This window comes from Monodelphis domestica, chromosome 4, assembly GCF_027887165.1.
Source record: "Monodelphis domestica isolate mMonDom1 chromosome 4, mMonDom1.pri, whole genome shotgun sequence".
In the NCBI taxonomy this organism is placed as follows: domain Eukaryota; kingdom Metazoa; phylum Chordata; class Mammalia; order Didelphimorphia; family Didelphidae; genus Monodelphis; species Monodelphis domestica.
Window position 1 is genome coordinate 120,790,322 of NC_077230.1, and position 25,630 is coordinate 120,815,951.

Sequence of the window (25,630 nt, forward strand, 5' to 3'; positions counted from 1 at the left end):
TTTAAAGTAAATAAATAATTTTTTTAACTGAAGAGAGGAAGGAGGGAAGTAGGAGAGGAGAGAAGGGGAAACAGGGTATAAGGGAAGAAAGAAAGGAAAGAGGGAGGGAGGGAAAGTTACCAAAAAAAACCCAAGTTCATCAGCCTAATCAGGAGTTAGTTATCTTTGTCTACTTAACAATGGGCATGTCTAAACTCTATGCATCTATGCAAGTAAATCCCTGGCCCTGTAAGCTCCTGAAATTAAACTCATCAATTGGTTAATACTTCCTTGAAATTATAGAAAGAAACTGAATCCCAGAAAGACCATAGGTTCATAGATTTAGACCTGGAAGGAATCTCAGGGGCAATCGGGATTTGCCCTCATTTACAGATGAGGAACTGAAGCCCAGAGGAGTTGGCTGATTTGCTTGAGATCACATTGGAGATCATTCAGACAGTCTGGCCTAGGCAGCAGAGGAATTTGTGTCCAAATACAGGGCCCTTTTCCACTATATTGCAAAATGCAGTTATCTGAAAGGGCTATCTTGACCCCACTGAGCTCATGGTTGGATCAGGTTGGAAATTTACCATTCCTAGAGCCTTTGATTTGATCAGACTTTAATCACTTTGATCACTACTCCCAGTTGCCACTTAATGACTTTTGAGCTCCTCTAATGTTAGTCACTTCTCCCTGCTGCTGCCTCCTCTGATCACTCTTCCTTTCAAAATGTTTTCTACTACAAGACTACAGAGGTTCTTCTCATATCTCCTCCCACAATTCAGTAGAACTGAATGGGCATCAGAAAGGGCTCTGCTCTTTTGGAGAACAATGAATTGCTTCGGGTCTTTGCTGCTACTTTTGTCTCTTGTGTCTAATTTTCCTGCTCTTAAGAGAAGGAACATTGACTGTGACCTTGGAATCTAACACCAAGAAGCCAAGCTGGGGGAGCCACTTAGTCTAGCCCAGTGGTGGGGTCATTCCCAGAGGCTGTGTTCTGCTACAGCACTGAAAAGACAGGTCCAATATCTAGGCAGCATTCAAAAAGTAACAGAATGGGGGCAAAGGGGCAACATGGTGGCTTGGTGGATTGAAAGCCAAGCCGAGAGATGGGAGGTCCTGGGTTCAAATCTGGCCTCAGACACTTCCCAGATGTGTGACCCTGGGCAAGTCACTTAACCCCATTGCCTAACCCTTGCTATTCTGTCTTAGAACCAACAGTTGTAGTATTGGTTCTAAGACAGAAGTTAAGGGTTTTTATTGTTTTGGGGTTTTTTTAATGCTTAATGCGGGCAGAAAAAAATGTGTTGTCAGCTTATTTTCAGTTTGGGTCCATATTCCCAAGGACTGAGGTGATATAAAGGAGAGCATCTCTGCCCCTGGTTCAGGGGATATACTATATTTCCTTATAAATTTCCCCTTGAAAAAGCTAATCAATGCTAATCCATTAAATGATACTAAGGCATTAATCACCAGATCAATTAATGCTATAGGGGAGATACTAACTCTAAAATTGATTTGGGGAGAAACACACAATGGGAACCTGAAGCAATAGAATTTAGAGACATCTTCCTGCTCAGCAAGGACACCCCTAGAATCCTGGTGGGAAGATGTAGTTCCCCTTATTCTGGGGTACCTGACTCATCCTCAGTGTGAGTTGTTACAAGAACCCTGTGTAATTAGAATCTGTTTCCCTAAAAACTACGATCCCCAGCAAAAACTATGATTCCCAGCACCCTACTCACTTCCTGTCATTACATGCTGATGTAGACAGGATATAAATTGGGTGTAGTTTTGTCTCTCACTCTCTTTTCCCTTCCTGTTGAGGCTTTGGTCGAGTGGGGAGTTTTGAGCAGGTAGAAAAACTTAGTCACGTGATTCTGATTTGTCAGATGATAAACTTTATAAAAATAATAATTGAAGTCTTGGACATTAATTTAACTCTTACAATGCTCAGGGTAAAGGCTACAAAAGTAGGGAAAGCATCAAGTCAGAGCTTAAGAAACCTCTGTTTCACTAACAATGGCAGCTTCTATGAATGTGACTCCATTCATTTTAAGATTCTATCCTTCACATATATGTTATAGCTCTTACCTTCTGTCTTAGAATCAATACTGTGTGTTGGTTCCAATATAGAAGAGAGGCGAGGTCTGGGTAATGGGGTTTAAGTGACTTGCTCAGGGTCACACAGCTAGGATGTGTCTAAGACCATATTTGAACTCAGGACCTCCTTTGAACCCCATCTCTAGACCTGACTCTCAATCTGCCGGACCACCTAGTTGCCCCTATCATATATTTATTGAAATCACTTCACCCACCTCCAAATTATCACCACCTGGGAAATCAATGGTTATCTTAGCAACATTATGACCATTTCATCCAACAGTTAGAAAATGAGTGCAGACAGAACCCAGCAGTCAAAAGTTAACTTGCCAAAGCCAAAAGGATAAAAGAGGATTGTATATGGTGCCAAAGGAAAGGTACTGGCCTTGGAGATGGATTCAGATCCCACCTCTGCTGCTTATTTTCTGTGTGGCTTTGGATAAATCAGTTCTTCTATCTGGGTCTCAGTTTGGTTACCTGTAAAGTGGGAGGATGAGGAGAGATGATCTCTAAGATCTAGTCCAAGCCCACATCTATGATCTTAAGAAGTCATGGAGTCAACTGGAAAGTTAAGCCACAAAATCACTCTTCTCTATCCTACCTGGAAAATAACAAGTCATCCTTCAAAAATAAAGATCTTAATGACCCACTCCACCCCAAGCTATCAGTAGAGCATGAGCTCTGAACTTGGTCTTCAGGAATGAGGAAGCTTACCTTGAGCCAGCCATTCATACATACTCTCTAGTCTGAACTCTTTTGGTAGGTGGCTGCCCCGGATGAACTCTGTGGCCGAGAGGCAGCAAAGCTACCTGTCATCCAAAGGAAACAGATTTATGACTTTAGCCTCTTTTTAGGTCACTGGTTAGAGGACAGAGCTACCAGTGACCAAAGCAGATGAGAAGGCTTAGAAAATGTACTAGTCTCACCAGTTTTTCTAACTCTCTGGTTTAGAAAAGATTTTTTTTTTTAATTTGCTTCTCAGAGGTAGGAGTATAGACTAAATGATCCCCCCAGGTTCCTTCCAGTCTTGGGAAACTGTGGTTCCCCATCGACACTAAGCTAACCTTTTGGTCTAAGGTGGTAGGAGGGGGGAAAAAAGAATAGAATAGAGTGATTCTACTCCCTCTGTTGGCCCCAGAAGAGCAGAGCGCAAAGAATCATTTCTCAAGGTTCTACATGAACAATGACTTTGGGTAGGTAGGGAAGGAGAAAAGGTAAGCTACCTTCAAGGGGCTATTTCTAAGGTTTTTATTAGTTCATTAAAATTTGTCTTTTCCTCCATTTAGTAGAGATATATGTAGTCATCTGACTGCTCCTGGTAGGTCCAAAGTTGAATTTAGCATACTTGTATATATCCAATACATGATGCTCCCTTTTTTTGACCAATTTTGGCAATTTCAACTTCCCTCTTTGCCTTCTCTATCTCCTCCTACTTCATAAGCTGTTCCTACACACTTCCAACTGTCTTCAAACATTCTTCATCCCATTACACACTTCAAGAACCCGCAATGGTTCTCTAGTGCCTGTTAGATCAAATTTGGCATTCAAGGTCTTCTCATACCAGCCACATTCTGCCATTCAAGTTGTTTTTTTTAAGGATTATTATTTTTCTTATATACTTAATAACTACAAGCAACAACAAAAAGCACTTAAACAAATGTATAAAAATCATGTGTAAAATTACAAACTCCACATTGTTTATAATTTGTTTAAAATATGTAAATTCTATGTCTGCTAATATTAATATCTCCTGCTTTTGAGTTCCCTTTGGATTTGTTTTACTTTGATAATTTTTTCTCTTGATTTTGTGATATTTTTAAATGTAATCATAATAAGTATAATTCTTATTCTCTTTTCTTCTTTTATCTTCATTTATTTCCCTTATTTTCTTTATACTTCCAATATTTGTCATTTCTAATAATATAATATGATTGTATTACATTTAACTAGGGCAATCTTTTCAGCCATTCCTCCCAATCATTCATTGCATTTGTGTTATTTCCAGTTATTTTTTTCATTAAAAACAAAACTTGCATGAATATTTTCATATATATGCAGTTTTTACCCTCCCAATAATGCCCTTAGGACCAAATTCTAGTAATCAGATCCCTAGGTCAATAAGCATGAATAGCTTTACAACTCTTAATGTATTTTTCCATCTTGCTTTCTAAAAAATCAATTTCATAGTTGCTCTAGCAATATAATATTAGACTTGTTTCTCCATGTTCCTATCAGCTTTTAATTTGATCAACTTAACCCATCTGGTTCTCAGTTAACATACATTCCATAATTAGCTAGACTGGTCCTTAGGCAGTAGACATAATCTGTTGCCAGGGCCATACTCTTTTCAAAAGCAAATCTTCCCAACTTGGACAGAGCCAGTGGAACTTTTGTTCTACTGCCACAACCCCTCAGGAATGTGGGATTACCTCCATAGTATTATGAGTGTTAAAGTAAGTCTTTTGCAGAATATTTATGCTCTCTAAGCCATTGTTTTCCCACAAGAAACTATGTTTGGATTATGTATATGCTCAAGCTTGGATTTACTACTAACCTCATAAAGTTGTGTGGGGGCTCTCCAGATGTATCTATCATATTTAACTTATCTAAGGTTATATTTATCTCCTTAACTTCTTAACTAGTTCTGAGAGGAGAAAATTAAAGTCCCCTGCTATTATTATTTTGTTATCTATTTCCATCTATATCTCACTCGATTTTTCCTTTAAAAATCTGGATGCTATAACACTTGGTACATATAGGTCCACTATTGATAATGCTTTATTATCTATAGTACTCCCAAACGTAATATAGTTATACCCTGTTCATCCCCTCTAATTACATCAATTTTAGTCCCAACTCTATCAGAGATCATGCCTGCTACCCCTGCCTTCACTGGATCTGCCAAGGCCTAGTATATTCTGCTGTAGCCTCTCCCCTTCACTCTATGCCTGTCTAATTTTCAGTGTGTTTCTTGTAGACAACACTTTTGTCAGGTGCTGGCTTTTGATCCTTTCTGCTATCCATTTTCTTCCCATGTGTAAATTAATCCCATTTATATTCAATGCCATAGTTACTAGCTGTGCATTTCCATCTACTCCATTCCTTCTCACTGTTTTGTACCCCTTTCCTTTCTTTCCACTCTATCCCTCCTCAAATTTCCAATTTCCTTTGAACAATGCCTGTCCAGTTCATACTCCTCCCTTATCCTCTCCAATTGCTCTTCTAAATCCAAATTGATTGGCTTTGTCTCTTCCCTCTTACTTTTAAATTCTTTTTCTATCCATTCAAGTTTTACTTTACATTATTTTCCATGCTCCAATTAAGGGGGATCTCCTGCCCATCTTGTCTTACGTCATTTGTATGGTTTTCTTTGCCTATCATACTCCATCACCATCTTCCCAGGGTTCCAAATTCTACCCATTTTTCAAGACCTAGGTCAGATCCTACTTTCTTTGCAAATTCTTCCCTAATAGCTCCAACTACCAACTGTGCCTTCTTTCTTTGGTCTTCTGTGGCCCTTGTAGTCTGTATCACAGAGGGGAGGGCTTACTCATACATTATTTTGTTTTCTAGATGTTCCTAAGAAAGTTCCTGGAGGACAGGGACCTTCTCTTGTTCTTCCCTTATAAAAGTACTAGCCTAGGCACAAATGCTTATTGGATTGACTTATTCCCCTTCCTATGTCAATGAAGAATCAATTCTAGTAGACTCTAAACGATCACCCCGGTGCAAATATTAATAATATGGAAATGGGTCTTGATCAATGACCAGACACATGAGGGGTCATGGCCAAGGACTTGAAGATAGAATAGAGAAACTTTGGAGAGACCTGTTAAACCCAGTGGAATTGCGCATCAGTTACAGGAAGGGGGTGGGAGGAGGAGAGGGAAAAAACATGAGTCTTATAACCATGGAAAAATATTCTAAATCATCTAATTAAATAAAATTTTTTACAAAAGAAAAAAGAAAAATCAATTCTACCACATCATCAACAAGTCAGCCTTGCAATCAGGGAAGAACAGGCTGAAGGTCAGAGTCAACGCAGAAAGCCATGGTGGTGGCCTACATCTCTTATCAAAGGGGATAAACAACCCTGTTTTATCAGGCTCAAGAGAAAGTGTGGTCTGAGGTGCAAGAGGTGATGGGGGTGGAGGGGTAGAGAAATGACTTGGGAGTCAGAGGATTTCAGGTCTCTCCAAAGTTTCTCTATTCTATCTTCAAGTCCTTGGCCATGACCCCCCATGTCTCTGGTCCTCTCTTTCTCTATCTGTAAAACTGACAGAATCCTGATTCACCCGGTGAGGCTGGTGTGAAGTTTAGACTGTCTAAATCTACAAAGAGAAGGAGGACTTGAATGTAGGAGCCAGATTTATCCTGAAAGAGCCAATGCACATTTAGCCATTGTCGTGAGGGAATGGGGTGTGTTGATTAATGCCCTATCTCTGTTAACTGAGAGCTGCCATGCATATCCATCAATCACCAGGTTTCAAAGAATGAGATACAATAAAACTCTGCTGAGCATAACTGAACATTTCTTTGATGGTTCAGAAGGCATTCCAGGCCTTTTTCAGGGCCTCAAGGTCATCTTTATGGATGGACATCAATTCTCATTGCATAGAACTACAGATACAGAAGCTAGAAATTGAACTGACCCTCTGACATACCCTGGAAGTAGCTTTTATGAATAAATCCCTGAAGCCGATTGAGCTAAATAGAGCTTTTAAAATTGGCATTCATCTCTGTCCCATAAAAGAAGAAGGAAGAAACAAAAAAATTGTTGGTATTTGAGCTTCCTACTTGTTTGGATTCCACCTAAATGAATTTCTCTAAGTGCTTGGATCCTCTTCCATACTTTTTGGATCCATGGCCTAAGTGTCTATAAAAGACCAAAAAGATAATAGCAAACAAAGTGGGGGATAGAGTCCCATTTGACCACCAGAATAAATTCTTCACATTCACTGGCAAAAAAACCCATTGATCCAGACCTCTAGCCTGAGAAAGTAGAACCAACGAGATAATTTCTTCTGTTGGATTTAGTAGCATCTAGGTTTAGAGCTGTGAAAGTTTGTGATGACATTTCCATTCCTATTTTCTAGCTCAGGTTCTCCATGTGTTCCAAGCAAAAATGACTGGATATAATGAGGGTAATAGAGACAGGCTTCTCTTGGGGCAGCTAAGAAAGGCCAGTTTGCAGTTAACCCTGGAGAAAATGCCCGTGTTCCTTTCAGGTCCTTGCTAATAAATACTCCAGTCACTAATTTGGTTTTGGGAAGGCGGAGGTTATTAGCAATGAGTGAGCTGGGGAGAGGGAGATCCCACAACCCATTAATATAAAATTGCTGGTATTTGATCCTGCCTAGTTGTTTGGATTCCAGAAAAATGCGTTTCCTCTCACTATCTGGATTCTTTTCCAGTCATTTTGTATATTCAGCTTTAGTGTCTATAAAGGGCAAAATAAACAAATAAGAAACAAATGGAAATACCAGAGCCTCTCAATACTACATACCTATCCAGAGCTGACTTGAGTTTATTGAGGCAAAGTTGGCAGCCTTTTATGGAATGATTTGGATCTCAACATCCTGAAAATACCTACAAACCTGCCAAGTACTTAAAACTCCACCATTTGAAATGACTTTTTTTGTACTAAACCTGTACCTCTCTAAGAATCCTCTTTTAAAATGAAAGGCAGCATAGCACAGTGGGAAGGTAAGTGACGCAGTGAATAGAGTGTCTTGCTGAGCTCAAATCCAGCCTCAGACACTTACCAGTTATGTGGCCCTAGGCGAGTCATTTCACCCTGTTTGCCTCAGTTTCTTTATCTGTCAAATGAGCTGGAGAAGGAAATGGCAAACTACTCTAGTGACTTTGCCAAGAAAATCCCAAATGAAGAGTTGTACATGACTGAAATGAACCAACAACAAAACAAAGCATTGGGTTGAGCACAAGGGGTATAACAAGGAGACTTGGATTTGAACTCCACTTCCAACACCAACTGACTCCAAATACTTGGTAGCCATGTGACCTCGGGAAAATCATTTAAATTTTCTGGGCTTCATTTTCCTCACCTGTAAAATGAAGATTATACTGATGTCACCTCCTTAGAGGTGTAAGGAAAGTGCTTAGTAAAATACCACAGAAATGTGAAGCATCGTCATTACTAAAACAGAAATCATCCTGATTGGGGAAATGGGAAAGTACAGGGAGTGCAAGGGACCGAACACATGGGTAGGGAGAACAGGGGGCCATCATCTGGGGGCTTGGGTCCCTGCCCTGGGAGAGGTGGATGAGAGGGTTGCAGACTGCATTGCAGAATTCCATCCTCTTTCTTCCTGGTGTTTTTACAAACCAAGTCCTTGCAATGCAGTCTGCAACCCTCTCTTCTACCTCTCCCAGGGTAGGGACCCAAGCCTGGGTAGGATATGGCAGTGGGCAGTAGGAGGACACTAAGTTCCACAGAGAAGGGTTGCACCAGAGAAGACACCCAAGAGAGGGCTCAGAATTTCGTACAAGGCTCCTACTGCTCTTTCTCACTCGGCTTCAGAAAGGACCTCAGAGCTGGCCATATATTAATGGCTTCCAAACACGGCCAGAAGAAAGTGGACCGACCAAAGGAGCCTCAAAGGCATGGTAGTCAGTGAACAAGAGTCATGAGGCAAAGAAGAGCCTACGCCAAAAATAATCCAGAGTGACAGAATGCAATAGTGGAAAAGACATCGGACTAGGTCATGGAATCTGGGTTCTGCTACCTAACCACGGTGTAATTTGAGACAATTATTGTCACTTTCTGGGCCTCAGTTTCCCGATCTGTAGAATAAGGGGGTGGGGGGCTTCCAGTTCCGAGAAGGGGGGCTCCCATGCCCATGCAGTTGGGAGAAGCAGAGATACAAGTGTAGGGGCTGTAGCTCCATTCCACCCATCATGGCTTGGGGAATATGCTGACAGGGGCGGAAGGGGATAGAAAGAAAAAGGCAGAGAAAGAGCAGTGGGGCAAGGGGGGAAACCTAGCTAAGCTCCTTCCTTCACCCCAGGCTCAGACATAGCTGAAGGATAGAGATCAAAAGGCAAGCAATCCCTGGAAAGACATAACAGAGATAATGCACTTATCGGAATTCTATTTGATTGAGGGAGAAAAGCCAGCGGGGAGACCTGCCTGGAAGGGTTGGGTTCAATACAGAGCGCGCCAAGTCTGGGCAATATTTTAAGTGCAAGAAAACGATTCAGGAGCATCGAGGTGAGGCAGGCGAGCAGTTCACCGTGGGCATTTTGCTGTGGAACAGATTCACAAAGAAGGGATAGCAAGGGAAACTCACATGAACATCGGAGCCGTCTCCGATGCTGTTGTTAAGGCAGCCCCAGGTTGGCCAGCATCATAAACCATCCGAGCAAAGGGTTCACCGCCCCCACCACCCCCAACCCCTGGCCCCTGCCCCAGGCAAGGCAAGGCTGCTTTCTTGGAAAGTGAGTAACAGAAGCCCAACAAGGAAGTCCTTGACTGAATTATAGGTACTCTGTCTTGAATCCGTCACCAACTCCTTAGCACCAGGCAAATTGAAACCAGAGGAAGTGAGCCAATGGGGAAGCAATAATAGCCGTCATTCTAGACCCCGCGACCCGAATGGGAACAACCGGAAGAAGGCCAAATGCTGACAGATTTCCCTTTTCCCTTTCATTCGGAGAGGGGTGGAATTCTAACTTCCTTCTCAATAAACATCCCCCTTCAAGGACCTGTTCATTTCCGAGAGTCGCCAACAGAACTCCGGAATGTCAGTGCCACTGAGGCAGCTCTGGGATAGTGCAAAGATGAGGTTGGGGGCAGAGGACCCCAAACCCCAGTGTTATGGAGTGCAGTTCTGGACGATGTCCCTGGAGCTTCAGTTTTCTAAGAGTTGGAAAATGAAGTGGAAGTCCTGCCCTCACACCAGATACTTATATTTTAGTGTGCCCCAATCTATTTCTGGGGCTAGGTCCCTTTATGAGGCCAGAAGGCAGTTAGGGGACACTATGGCTAGAGGCTTGGGTGGGGAGTCAGGGAGACTCAAGTACAAATCCAGCTCCAGTCACCGAGACAAGTCATTTTACCTCAGTTTCCCTACTTGTACTTCCCTATTCTCTCTAAGAATACCTATGAGGAACAAGTGAGATGATATTTATAAATGTTTGGTACAGTGCTTTGCATATAGCAGGGCTTAACAAATGTTTGTTGCTTCCCTTCTAAAAAAAATGATACTTTCTCATTTTTCTGTCTATACTTTTTTCCCTTTATAAAACGTTTAACCTTCTTTCCATCTTAGAATCAATTTTGTGTATTGGTAGCAAGAGAGAAGAGTGGTATGGGCTAAGCCATGGGTGGTTAAGTGACTTGCCCAGGGTCACACAGCTAGGAAGTGTCTGAGGTCAAATTTGAACCCAGGACCTCCCATCTCTAGGCATGGCTCTGAATCTAGTGAGCCACCCAGCTGCCCCCATAATTTCTCATTTTCAAAACATTTTCACCTCCAACAAATAATCTCACAATAATTCCATTGGAAGGAAGGGCAGATACTGCTATCATCATTTTGTAAAAAAGGAAAATATGGCCCTTGGTCACATAGAGTCAGAGCAGAACTCATGTGTCTTGTCTCCAGCACTCTTTTATTATAGCACACTGACCATCCTGCAGGAAGTTGTCCATCAGCCATCGGGGCTCTCTTTTGTCCTTATATTAACAATGACTATCACAGTTCCTGGCATATAGTAGGCATTTAAATAATGCTGGTTGAATTGAATTGAAGTTACAAAATCATAAACTCATTCAGAAGCAACCATGCATCTCCATCTGCTTCCTTGCACAGAAATCCCTTCTACCACCTCTCTGATAATTGACATCCAGCCACTGGGCTTAAACACTTCCAGTGATGGGAAGCTCATTCCTCTGCAAAGTGGCCTATTCTGACTTAATTATTAGAGCTTTCTTCCTTCCTATATTGAACTGAAATCTGTCTCACTTGAACTTCTGTCTGTTGGTTGTAATCCTTCCCTCTGGAGCTACCCAGAATAATTCTATTTCCTCTTACACATAACAATCCTTCAACTATTTGAAGACAGCTATCATGGCTCCCCTAAGTCTTTTCCTTTCCAGGATAAACATTCCTAGTTCCTTGAACTGTTCCTCATATCATATGTTTCCCAGATCTCTTGCTGTTTTGATTACTTTTCTCTGGATGGATTGTCATTTGTCACTGCCCCCTCTTTAAAGAATAGCACCCAGAAGAGAATAAATTATTCTGGATGTGTATGCCTGGCACACAGGGGGATCATTACTTCCTTTCATCTGAATATTATTCTATTAGCACAGACTAGGATTACATGAGCTTTTTGAACAGCCTTGACCCACAGTGGAAAGGCAGTGTGGCTTAATGGATAGAGAGAGTTGGGAAGACCAGTGGTTCAGATCATATCTCTACCACCCCACTGGGGGATCTTGGACAAGCCATCTAACTTCTTAGTGTCCCCAGAAAAATGTCTAGACTATGTATGGTGAGAGGATACCCATTTGCACTGACAAAAGGAGTTTCTCACTGGGAGCTCTCTAAATTAATGGAATAACTCATCTGGTCCGGCGTCAAGTTTGAGCTAACATTATTTATTGTTGTTGTTTTTTCAGGCAACCAGGGTGAAGGGATCTGTCCAGGGTCACCCAGCAAAGAAGTATCTGAGGCCAGATCTGAACCCAGGACCTCCAGACTCCAGACCTGGCCACCTAGCTGCCCTAAGACCAAAAGATTATTCCCCCTCCTCCAGCTCCTAAAAAAGAGATGAATTGTCTAGCCAGGTGCCCTGCCCCATCCCTCCTGGTCTTTGTCTTGACTAGGACTTGAGCCATTGGCACAAAGTCCTGGTCACCTAGGGCCACTGAAGTCCCACTACTGGAGAGTCACTTCATGACAACCTTCCGACCTGGTGGATTTCCACATGGAGAGAAGGGTGCCTACTTTCCCCAAGACAACTCTAGATGTGTAATGACTGTCCTTTCCGTGTTAATGCTATACAACCTTCTTGTTGTAGTTGCTGAGGGTTATATGGTCTCAGAGGGGCTCCTTTTGTTCTAATACTGGTCCTGAAATCCTTCAGCAATCAAATCAGGTCTGGCCCAGGGCAGCTATTAATTGATTGGACATTGGCTAACAAAACAAAAAACCCAACAAGGAGGCCCCAAGGGCTATGGTTTGGAAGAGATGGGAAATCCCAAGAATACCTTGAACCCCTTTCTTTTTCTTTTTCTTTTTTTTAATAAACCCTTACCTTCTGTCTTGGAATCAATACTGTGTATTGGCTCCAAGGTAGAAGAGTGGTAAGGGCTAGGCAATGCGGATCAAGTGACTTGCCCAGGGTCACACGGCTGGGAAGTGTCTGAGTTCAAATTTGAACCCAGGACCTCCCGTCTCTCGGAATGGCTCTCAATCCACTGAGCCACCCAGCTGCCCCCACCTTGAACCTCTTGTTAGAGAACCCACCATCTGAGTTAGCTGGTATTCCCAGTACTCTGCTTAAAGAAAGCTAGGCAATTTGTACTCACTGCTTCTAGGTTTGCCTCTTCCATCTGATACCCCCTCAGATACTTGCACCCTAAAGTCTTCTCTGGATAGATATCTCCAGACCCTTCAATTAATAGTTATGTGGTATTATTTCCAAGTTCTTCATCAGTCTGGTTGCCCTCTTCTGGAGGTACTATAGCTTATGGGTGTCTAGTGGCAAACCATACACAGAATTAACAAAAGACTCCAGACGTCATACAGAACATCAGGGAGAATGAAGTCTTCCTTAAAAATAAATGAAGAGGGGCAGGTAGGTGGCTCAGTGGACAGAGAAGCAGGCCTGGAGATGAGAGATTCTGGCTTCAAACCTGGTCTTCACAAATGTATGACCCTGGGGCAGATCACTTAACCCCATTTGCCTAGCCCTTACCACTCTTCTGCCTTGGAATTGATCCTGGGTAATGATTCTAAGATGAAAGGTAAGGGATTTAAAATAAATAAATGGTTTCAAATAAACAAACAAATGAATGAATGAATGAAATAATTTTAAGATAAATAAAATAAGGGGGGGGCAGCTAGGTGGCTCCCTGGTTAGAGAGCCAGATCTAGAGACAGGAGATCTTGGCTTCAAATATGGTCTCAGATACTTCCTAGCTGTGTGACCCTGGGCAAGTCACTTAACCCTCATTGCCTCGCCCTTACTGCTCTTCTACCTTAGAGTTAATACATAGTATTGATTCTAGGACAAAAGGTAATGGTTTTTAATAAATAGATGAATGAAAGATGAACACTTCTTAACTGGGTGACCCTGGGCAAGTCACTTAACCCTCATTGTCCAGTCCCTACCACTCTTCTGCCTTGGAACCAATACACAGTATTGATTCCAAGATGGAATGTAGGGATTTCTAAATAAATAAATGAAATAAGGGATCCAATGTGAAAAAAAAGAAAGAAAGAAAAAGGATCTGAAGAGGCAGAGGGAATACTGACCTGTGGTAGAAGGTAGTCCATCCAAGAAAAAATGGACCAATTACTAAGCATCTGAAGCTGAAAGAAGATCTTAGGGTCTTCATGAAAGAGGAAGGCTCCATAGATTCTGAAGGGAGAGCAGATGCTTGTCCTCCAAAGAATGAGGTAGTAGAACCACAGGAGCTCCCAGGTAAGAGAACTGCCCATTGGGAAAAAGAACAAGGACTAGAGTGATTGGTTGGCCATTCCCTGCCTAAGGGAACTAATGCAATTATTCATGGACCCCAAAGAAGACTAGAGAGGTTGGCCTGTCTCTGCTGCCTTCCTGGGGCAGAGATCCAAGAAGCGACAGAGAATCTCCTCAAACTTGCCAAACAAGATGACTACTACTCACTTGGGATGATTCATGTGGGCATAAACACCACTGCCAGAAGGAACCTAGAAAGCGCTGCTAAAGAATACAAAGGCTTGGGCAAGAAACTGAAGACCTCAGGGGCACAAGCAAAGTTTTTATCCCTGCTCTTCACTGAAGGAAAAGATTTGGAAAAGAAAGATAGATTTAGGAAAGTGGAAAGCTGGTTAAGGGTCTGGGAACAGGGTTTGGATTTCTAAACCACAGCTTAAAATAGAGACATGGCAGGCTCCTATTCACTGATGGAGTGTACCTAACAAGAACTAGTAAGAATTAGTTTTCTGGGGCAGCTGGGTGGCTCAGTGGATAGAGAGCCAGTCCTAGAGACAAGAGGTCCTGGGTTCAAATTTGACTTTGTGACTTCTTCCTTGCTGTGTGATTCTGGGCAAGTTGCTTAACCCCCATTTATTCTAAGACAGAAGATAAGAATTTTTTTTTAAATCTTTACCTTCTCTCTTAGAATTAATACTATATATTGGTTCTAAAGCAGAAAAGTGAGCAATAAGGGCTAGGCAATGGGGGTTAAGTGACTTGCCCAGGGTCACACAGCTGGGAAGTGTCTGAGTTCAAATTTGAACCCAGGACCTCCCTTCTCTAGGCCTGGCTCTTGAGCCACCCAGCTGTCCCCTTAGAAGATAAGAATTTTTAATAAATAAATAGATAAATAGATAAAGGAGAGGCACCTATATGGATTCTTCCTAACTGTGTGATCCTGGGCAAGTCTCTACACCCCAATTACCCAGACACTCTTCAGCCTTGGAACCAAGATACAATATTGATTTCTAAGATGGAAAGTAAGGGTTTAAAAAAAAAAAGGATGAATTTGCCTCAAGTCTTGCAAATCTAATCAAAAGACCTTTAATATGCAAAAGAAAAAGGAGAGAAAAGTGCCTAGGTTTATCTACTGAGCTAAGTACCACCAAGGAGAGCCCTACTGTCACCATCACGGCATGTACCTGGCATGTGCCTGGCACTGTGTGGAGTACTGAGGATGCAATGAAATGCAAAAACTGACTGTGCTGTCAAGAAGCTCCCATTCTGTGTGCAAACAGGAACGATCCAGCTAATTAGAGGTCATCTCTGAGAGAAGGCAAGAGTAGTGGAGGGGAAGGTGAGGAAGGAGGGTAGAAGGGACCAGAAAAGGCCTCCTGCAGAAGGGGGCATCGAACTAGGTCTTGATGGAGGCAAAGACTGGAAGGAAAAGCATTTCGGGCATGGGGGACAGCCAGTAAAAAGTCAGAGAATCAGGAGGTTCATGGAAAAGGTTTGGCAAGATGGCCAATGTTGTGAATCAGAGCATGGTAGAGATTGTGCAAGTGGAGGCTGAAGCTGAGCCAGTTGGGAGATGAGGGGAAGCAGGAGCCTGTGCTCTAGGGGTCTGGGTCCTGGCAAGAAAGCATGAGGAGACTGGGAAGATAGAAAGGGACCAATTTGCGAAGGGCCTTACAAACCAAACAGACGATTTTTTGTAAGATCCTAGAGGGAAAAGGAAACCACACTGAGGTATATTGAGAAGAAGACGGACATGGTCAGACCTGAGCTTTCGGGAAATACCTTTGGCAGTTGAATGGAAGATGGACTGAAATAGTGGGAAGAAACATGAGACAGGAACATCCACCAATGGGTTCTTGCAGTAGTCTAGGCAGAAGGTGGCTGGGTCAGAGAAGAAAGGGGGGCATGTATGAGAGCTATCAGAGTAGAAACGGTAGGACTTGGAAATAGATTAGACAGGTGCGGTCTGTGCAAATGAGAAGTCAAATATGGCAGCTACATTATGAGCCTGGGTATCTGGGAGAAGGAGGGATGGAGGGAAGATGGGAGAGACAGACAGACAGACAAAGACAGAGATAGGAAAAAAAAACAGAGATAGAGGCAGAGATGGAGACAGAGAAACAGAGACAGAGAGACAGAAAGAGAGAGAAACAGAGACACACAGAGAGACAGAGAGAGAAAGGATGGTAGAAGGGACCAGAAAAGGTCTCCTGCAGAGAGAGAGAGACAGACAGACAGACAGAAGAGACAGAGACAGACAGACAGATACAGAGATGTAGACAGAGACAGAGAAACAGAGATACACAGAGAGAGACAGAGATGTAGACAGAGACAGAGAGAGAAACAGAGATACACAGAGACAGAGAGAGAGAAAGAGAGAGAGCAGACAGACAGACAGACAGAGAAGAGGGGGGAGAGAGAGGAAGAGGGAGAAAAATAATAACTAGCATTCAACAGCAACAACAAGGTATTCAAATAGCACTTTATGATTTGCAAAGCACATGTTATCATATTTAACATTCACATAAGTTAGTTGTTATTGTTTATCTTCATTTTACAATTGAGAAAACTAAGAAAACAGAGGTGACTTGCCCAAGGTCATAAAGCTAGTAAATCTTTGGATGAAGATTTGAATTTGGGTCTTCCAGATTCCAAAGGCAGCATTCTACTCCTCCACTTAACTATCTGAACACATAAAGAGAAGAAAAAGGGGAATTGTCTAAAGAAGCGAGTGTAGATGTAAAGGAAATTCACCAACTAATTAAAAAATTTTAAAGATATGTGCAGATGATAGAATCAAACATAAGTAAATGGGCAATGAATACAAAAGAGCGCATATCCTGGAAGAAATGCTTTGCGTTTTATAGCTCAAAATGAGTGAAGGTTGTCAATGAAAGCCAAAGAAAATACAAATCGGATTTTGAACTTTATTGAGAAGAATGATGAAAGAAACCTCAAGACGACTGATAAGAGGATAATGAACCACAAAGAGAAGACAGGATGACTAAACTCATTTTCTTTATTTATCTCTGCCAAGGCAGCTAGGTGGCACAGTGAACAGAGCACTGAGTCTGGAGGGAGTCAGAAAGACTTGAGTTCAAACCTAGACTCAGACATTTACTAGTTGTGTGATCCTGGGCAAGTCACTTAACCTCAGTTTCCTCAATTGCACCCACTTCCCAGGGTTGTTGTGAGGCTCAAATGAGAGAGTATTTGTAAAGTGATCAGCACTGTGTCTGGTATGGAATAGGTGCTGTATAAAAGCTGATAATGATTATGATGAGAATGATTTTTTTTACTAGAAAGTATGTGTAACACTCTGGGATACTCTCCCACAATGCACTCACAATAGCAGGCTGCTATCCTGGGTTCTACAGGGAACTTCGCAGGGCTCTCCTCTCAATATTATCCTTTAGGAACCACTATTGCCATGTTTCCTATTAGCCATCAGCTAATAGACACAGTTGGCTCTCAGGAAAAGCCTTTACCAAGATAGCATGGCTATCTGTAGCTATAAAATGTTTCCCCCTTAAACCTGGGATACACTGTCCCACATGTGCCCCCAGTGTCTGTGGGAAGAGTGGGCTCCCTCTTAGAGAACAACGGTAGGGAGGTGCACTTGGCAAAGACAAATCATACCTGCAAAGCCTGTAAATCCTTTCCTTCTTCAGAGTTCTCATGGAGCTCCCCTTGGGGGAAGCATGTGTGCTAGGCAGCTTTCTCAGATGGGTTCCCAGGATCTGCCTCTCTCCATGGTCCAGTTCTCTTCTCTGCTACAAAGTCATTCTCCTTGAAGCTGTTTCTCTACGTCTCTCTACATCTGTTGTTTGTCCAAAGTGGTCAATTCTGCTCCTTACTGGAGTGTCTCCTACTAGTTTTGAAGTGCCTCTTTTAAATTACATGACCAAGGATAGCTCAATCCATAGAGAGCCAGGTCTGGAGACGGAGGTCCTGGGTTCAAATGTGAACTCACTGCCTAGCTGTGTGATCCTGGGTGTGTCACTTAATCCCCATTGCCTAGTCATTACTGCTCTTCTGCCTTGGAACCTATAGTTGGTACCAATTCTAGGACAGAAGGAAAGGGCTTGAAAAAAAATTACAGGACCAGTGTAAGGGAGAAGTGAAATTCCCAGTTCTGCTTGCAATCTCTCTCTCACTCTAGAATTGCTGAAATTCATCCTGGGCTTATCTATTTAAAGCCCCCCAGGGTATGGCTAATTTACTCAGCCAGTCCAGTTGTTCCCTTATTAATTCAATCTCAAAGGGATTTCAAGTTATTATACCTTGTCAACAAATTAAAACCTTGTCCTGTGACTGTATCAACTAAGCTAGAGGAGGAGAGAAATCACACACCTCCTCCTTAAATACAGAATAAAAGAAATTGATAACCAAGCTAATTAAGTGGACCTTAATTAAGGAAGCAGCTTGTCACCTGGCCCAGATAAACTACACCCTTAGGTAGTAAAAGAATTGGCAGGCAGGATTGGGAACCATTATCAATGATCTTTGATATTTCTTTGAAGAAGAATTAGAACAGTATTGGAACAGGGCAAATGCCCCAGTGTTCAGGGGTTAAAAAGGAAAATAAGAGTTTGAAAACTACAAGCCATTGAACTAGCAAAATTCTAGAATTGAGATATGTTGTTCCCTAGCATCAAGATAAGGAAATGTTCATCAGAAAGAGCCAGCATGGTTTCCTTAAGAATAGATCACGCCAGATGAATGCTGTAGCTATAGTGACCTAGATTTTAGCAAAGTATTTGATAAAGTCCTCCACGATATTCTTTTGAAGAAGATGGAATGATGTGGGCTAGATGATAATACAATTCAGTAGGTTCTTAAATGATTGAATGGCCAGATCCAAAGAGTAGCTGTTTCACAGAGGTGTCTTTTCTCTTTGCCACAGTCAACCCCTCCAAATGTTCATTTGATCCCATTCTCTATTGTCTTCCCCAACAGATTGCATCCTGTCATCTCTTCTTTCTCTCTCCCTCCCTCCAATCCTCTCTTGTCTTTTTTCCTCCTTCTCCTCCTCCTCTCTCTCTCCTCTTTCTCTCTTTCCTCTAGTTCTCCTTCTCTCTCTCTCCTCTTTCTCCTTCTCTCTCCCTCCTTCTCTCTCTCCTCTCTTCCTCCTTCTCTCTTTCTCCTTCTCTCTCTCTCCTCCTCTCTCTCCCTCCTTCCCTCTCTCCCTCTCTCCTTCCTCCTCTCTCTCCGTCTCCCTGCTTCTCTCTTCTTCCCTCTCCCTCCTTCTCTCTCCCTCCTTCTCTCTCCCTCCTTCTCTCTCTCCATCCTTCTCCCCCTTCTCTCTCCATCCTTCTCTCTCTTTCTTTCTCCATCTTCCTCTCCCTCCCTCTCCTCTCTCCCTCTCTTTCTCTCTCTCTCTCCCCATCACTATCTCTTTGTGTTTCTCTGACTATTCTATGCTTCTGTCATTGTCTTCATCTCTCTCTTTCTCCCTTTCTTCCTCCCTCTCTCCTCCCCTCTTTTTCTCTTTCTGTTTCTCTCTCCTTCCTCTTCCTCCTCACCCTTCTTCTTCTTGACTGTCTCTTTCCTATGAAACTGGTTTCTTCCCTGTCTTCAGGCATGCCTGAATCTCACTTACCCTTAAAATATTTTTATTAAACCCTACCAGCTCCTTAAGTTATTGTACTATATCTCTCATTCCTTTCTAGGTTAAACTTGCGCTTAAAAAAGCTATCGGAGGTGGGGGGCAGCTAGATGGCTCATTTAAAAAAGAGCTAGACCTAGAGAAAGGAGGTTCAAATCTGACCTCAGACATTTCCTAGCTGTGTGACCCTGGACAAGTCACTTAACCCCCATTGCCTAGCCCTTACCACTCTTCTGCCTTGGAACCAATATCCAATATTATTTCTAAGACAGAAGGTAAGAATTAGAAAAGAAAAAAACAGCTATCTACACTTACTACTTCAATTTCCTTTGTTCTTACTCACTCCTTAACCCATTATAGTCTGGTTTCTTGTCTCATCATTCAATCAAAAACACTCTCCAAAGTTATTGATAATCTGTTATTTGCCAAATGTGATTTTCTTTTCTCAGTCCTAATTCTTCTAGATCCATCTGCTACATTTGACACAGTGGACCACCCTCCTACATATTCTCCTCTCTCTGAGTTTTTGAGGCATTATGCTCTCCTTGTTTTATTTCTCCCTGTCTAATCACTTTTTCTCAGCTTCCTTTGTTGGCTATATATCATGTCTTTACCTGTAGGTGTTCCTCAAAGTCCTGTCCTATGTCCTTGAATTTTCTCCTTCCTTCCAATATTACTGGTTCCAGGGCAAAAGAGTCATAAGGGCTAGGCATGAGGGGTAAGGGACTTGTCCATGGTCACACAGCTAGGAGGTATCTGTGGCTAGATTTGAACCCAGGACCTCCTGTCTCCAGGCCTGGTTCTTTAACCACTAAACTACCTTTGCTGCCCCCTCTATCTACATTCTCATCAGCTCCCATGTAGTTAACTATCATCTCTACAAAGACTTCAAGATCTATTGCTCCAGCCACAGGCTCTCCTCTAAGCTTCAATCTCACATCACTAATTTTCCGTTAGACCTGTCAAACTGGATGTCCGTGAGACAATTTTAACTCCACATATCTCAAACTGAATTCATTATCCCCCCCCCTAAAGTTTCCTTCTCTTTAAAACCTCCTTATTTCTATCAAAAGCACCATTATTCTTCCAGTTTCCAAGTTCACAGTCCTGGGCTTTCCATTCTCCTTCCTTCCACATATCCAGTCTGTTACGAGATCTGGCCATTTCCCCCTTCACAAGTGACTCCCATCCAAAGCCTTCTCTCTACTCATACGTGTACACCTTGAGTCGGGGCTTCAACAGCTCCCAACCATATTATTGCAAGTCTTCTTACCTCAAGTGGCCCCGCCCCAGTCTATCTTATATGCTACGGACATAGAAACTTTTCTTAAACACAGATAGGGCATGTAATACTGGAATTCTTTCTTTCTTTCTTTCTACTTTTTTCCCCCAGTGGATGAAAGGTAGGAAATAAAGAACGTTTGATAATGGTTTGTTAGTTTGACTCAACTGCCTTTTTTCTCTTTTAAAATATTTATACTTGTTGGAAGACAGATTAAAAAATGAATGTGATGTAAAAAATGTATCCTTGAAAATTATTTATATATATATGCATATACATATATAAATAATGGTAAAAAATAAACACAAATATGACCCCTAACTCAATCAATTTTAGAGAATTTCTGTTCCTTCTAGGATAAAATATAAGCCTTCCTGCTTAGCTTTTCATGGCCTTCACAGCCTGGCCCCAGCCTCCTTTTCCAGCTTCCTGTGATACCACACAGCCTTCCCCGCCAGCCCAACGACACAGTGTCTGCCATCGGCCAACTAGCCTGCTCTCTATTTGTCGCCCATGGCCCTCCATGCCTCATCCTTTGTACTGACCATCTCATAGCCCTAGAATGGGCTTCCTCCTTACCTTTGTCTTGCCAAGTCACTCTCTTCCTTTAAGATGCAGCTTCTATGTGGCATCTTCTTGATTCTCCCATCTGTCTGTGCCCTCTCTTCCAAGCTGCCTTCTATTTAACTGCTTTGTGTATACAGATTTGTATGTGTATGAATTTTACGTTTGTATTGTATATATTTTTAAATGGGTTTATTGTCACCCTCATTGGAATATAATCTCCTGGGCTAGATAATGAACCAGGCCTAGAGATGGGAGGTCCTAGGTTCAAATCTAGCCTCAGACACTTCCCAGCTGTGTGACCCTGGGCAAGTCACCTAACCCCCATTGCCTAGCCCTTACCACTCTTCTGCCTTGGAGCAAACACACAGGATTGGTTTTAAGATAGAAGATATAAGTTTCTTTTTAAAAGAATATAATTTCCTCATGTAAATTAGGGAGATTCCTTCAAAGTTGACTTCAAACCATCATTCAATTAAATTTATTAAGCACTAACTACGTGCCAAGCACTGTGCTAGACAATGAGAATACAAGTACCAAGAATGAAATAATCTGCCTCGGCATATAGTTATATAGAGAGGGTTCATATTGAGGTGGGGGCTAAGCTAGGTGACCTCTGGGATGGATGTCCCACTCTAATTCTGAGTGTCTGAGTTATCCCCACACTATAACCTAAGCTTTTAAGCTTAGTATTTTGTTACTACATCACATTGTGATTCATTAAGCAAACAAGATATTTAAAAGAAAGGTGGGTCTTTTTAAACTTCAAACTCCTTTTCTGGGGGAAAAAAAACCTCTTACCTTCCATATTAGAATCAATGTAGTATATTAAGAGCAGAAAAATAGTAAGGGCTAGGCAATGAGAGTTAAATGACTTGTCCAAGGTCACACAGCTAGAAGTACCTGAGATCAGATTTGAACCCACAACCTCCCATCTCTAGACATCACTCTCAATTCACTGTATCACCTAGCTGCCCTCTAAAGTTTTTTTTTTAATTTTATAAACCTTTTAGCTACTGTATTAGTATCAGTTCTAAGATAGAAAAGTAGCAAGGACTAGGAGAACAGGGTTAAGTGACTTGCCCAGGGTCACACAGCTAAGAAGTACCTGAGTTCAAATTTGAACCCACAACCTCCTACTTATAGGCCTGGCTCTCAATCCCTTGAGTCACCCAGGTGCCACCAATAAACTTCACTCTTTAAAACAAACAACATGTACACATGCATAGGCACACACACACACAGAGTCATTTTGTAATTTCAGGAAAAATAAAAATATATTTAAGGAAAATAAACAAAAACATTGACCATGCCTCTTTCCAAACCAACTGTATAGCCTTCCTCTGCTGAGAAAAGAGAGATGTTTCCCAGTTGGTCTTCTGCACGCAGGATTGATCACCACACTCTCAGAGTTCAATATTGTTTTCTTTTACATTATCATGAGTCAGGCTAAACAGACGGAAGAAGCCAATAAGAAGGCTCAACGGCTGAGAGGGCGACGCAGCAAAGCACTGTGGAGTGCTTAGGGCATGTTGGAGCACAAAGGATAACACGGCCATCCAATGCAGCTGAGGAAGTCTCCAGGTGTAACGATTTTTCGTGCCACTGGACCCAGGCTTCCAACGCCGAGAGAGTGGGACTGTCTCTGTGCATCGGCTTTTCCACTTAAATCTCCTTCACGCACAAGTGTCTTTGTGCACATGCATCTATCATAGATGAAAACGCACAAAGACAATCGTCATCCTCGGTTACCGAGAGACTACTACTATAATGATTGTGCAAATTGCTTTCTTGATTGTATTTTCTTTGCTCTGTAATTAATTCAAGTCTCCCCTCTGAATGGGTCATATTTGTTGTTTCTTATATAATACTAATGCTATGTTGCCCTCTTCACATACCATCATTCTCTGGCTTACTTAATTGATAGACAGACACTTTGCTTTCAGTTTTCTGCTACCACAAAAGTTCTGCTGTGAGTATTTTTGGAGTACTAGATATGCTCCGGCTCTTCTCTCCCAGAGCTGGGTACCACATCTCCCTTCAGGGTTCCAAGGAGTAACCTGGACTGGTTGGGGTGTCTCATCTCTAATGCCACTGGCTTGAGTTTCTGCCAGCTGTGTTCTCCCTCATTTTAGGGACCTGTAACTAGCAGCCCAGCTGCATTGAGCCACTGGACCTCGAGTGATTTTTGCAAAGGAATATTTACTTCAAGGATATAGGAAGAAAAAATGTACAGACATTTCCCCTCTCAGGTACATACTCTCCTCTACACTGCCTCACTACACTGAGGGTAGGCTCAAAACTTAGTTCTGTTCATACATAACATTGGTTCCAGCAAGTTCACATCCAAAGCATCATGACTAGGTAAGTCCTCTTTTCAGTGTTTGATGGCATGGACCTTCTGATTGTTCCTTGATCTTTGGTACATTCAGGGGATTGAACCCAGGCTTTGAAACACTGGGATGGTGGAGTCACCCTCATGATAACCCTTCTTTTACATTAAAAACAAACAAAAACCTCTTACCTTCTGCCTCTCAATACAAATATCAGTTCCAAGGCAAAAGAAGAGTAAGAACTAGGCAATTGGGGTTAAATGACTTGTTCAGGGTCACACAGCTAGGAAATGTCTGAGACCAAATTTGAACCCAGGTCCTCCCTACTCCAGGCATGGTTCTCTATCTCCTGAACCAACTAGATGCCTTTCATGGTAATCCTTCAAACTCACTAGGTTATAAGATTCCACTCCTTTCACCTGGAAGGGATAAAGAACAAGTGAAAAGACCCAAGACTAAGCCTTTTCTCAATTTTTCAAGGATCATATGGCCTGAGAGAGGAAGAAGAGCCTAAGATTGCCCTCCTTACTTTACAATCTTTCACCATGAATGAAAGAATCCCTGGATCAAGTGAAAAGGAGCTGGGGAAGTAGATGATGATAACAGGTCTCTCTGAATGCTTCCAAAGCCAAACAGAGAGCCTCTCCTTCATTATAGAGCTAGCAGATCTAAACCAGAGATTGAATATCTACTCATCTATATGCCATAGTGATTTTCCTGAAAGCCATTGCCCCAACATCCTCCACAAGGAGACCCTGCATCAGCTGAGTAAGCTGATGGGGTCTACCCCATGATATTTGTTCATGTAGTTCTTTTCCCCCTGTCTCTGACCTCCTTAGGATATATTCTTGGTAATAGCACCCCTGTAGTCAAAAGCAGTGTATGGTTTAGTCATTTCTTTAGAATGGATCTAAATTGTACTAATTTACAATTCCATAAAGAGCAAAGTAGTGTGCCTGTCTTCCAAAAATCTTCCAACATCTATCATTTTCATCTTGTCCATCTTGCCAATCTGATGAGGAAAAAGTCAAACTACAAAGCTGTTCTCATTTACAGTTCTCTTTTTATTTGTGGTTTAGATTATTTCTTTCTTATTGTTGTTAATAATTTGCATTTTGTCTTTTGAAAATTGCCTGTCCATAGCCTTTGATTGCTTATCTACTATCCCCTATGTGAAGCCTTTCCTAATATCCTCCAGCTGCTAGTGCTTCCTTCTACTGAAAAAATGCCTAGTATTTATTCTGTCTGAATTTATTTTGTAAAGGCATGTCATCTATGTTGTCTCCCTCTATACAACATAAGCTCTTTGAGAGGTTTTGTTTTTTAATTTGTATCCTCAACACTTAGTACAATGACTGAAACATGGTTGGCTCTCATTAAAATGCTTGTTAATTGATTATCTATTGGGAAACGAATTGTGTTCTGATATATATGTATCCATTTCTCTTATATCTAGAGCATATCAGCCCTTTATTAGAGATATTTGATATGAAAATCCTCTTCCCATTTGACAACTTGTCTTCTTTTTGTAGCTGCATTGATTGAATTTATGCACATTTTTCTGTTTTACATAATTAACGTGACTTATTGTATGTTGTTTTTTATGATCATCTCTATCAAACTTCTAACTGTATCTCTTCTACTTCATATTTATGAAACTTACTTTTCAAAAGTCAAAATATATTATATTTGGACACAATTTTCAGATTTGGCCCACCTTTTAGCCTGTCAGAATACTGACTTTTGTCACTAGTGTCTTCCTTGTTTCTCCTTCTTTTGTGTCATCTCCAATTGTTTCTTTAAAGCCCTACATTCCCTCTTAGAATCAATACTGTGTATTGGTTCTAAGGCAGAAGAGTAGTAAGGGCTAGGCAAGTTGAGTTGACTGACTTTCCAGGATCACATAGTTAGGAAGTCTCTGATGTCAGATTTGACCCCAGGACCTCCCATCTCTAGATCTGGCTCTCAATCCATTGATCCACTTAGCTGCCCCATCTCCATAGTTTATAAGCCGATTCTCTGAATCATCAGTCAAAATATTAAACAGCACAGGCTTAAGAGGTTCTAGATTCCTGAGGAAGTCCTATGAAGACT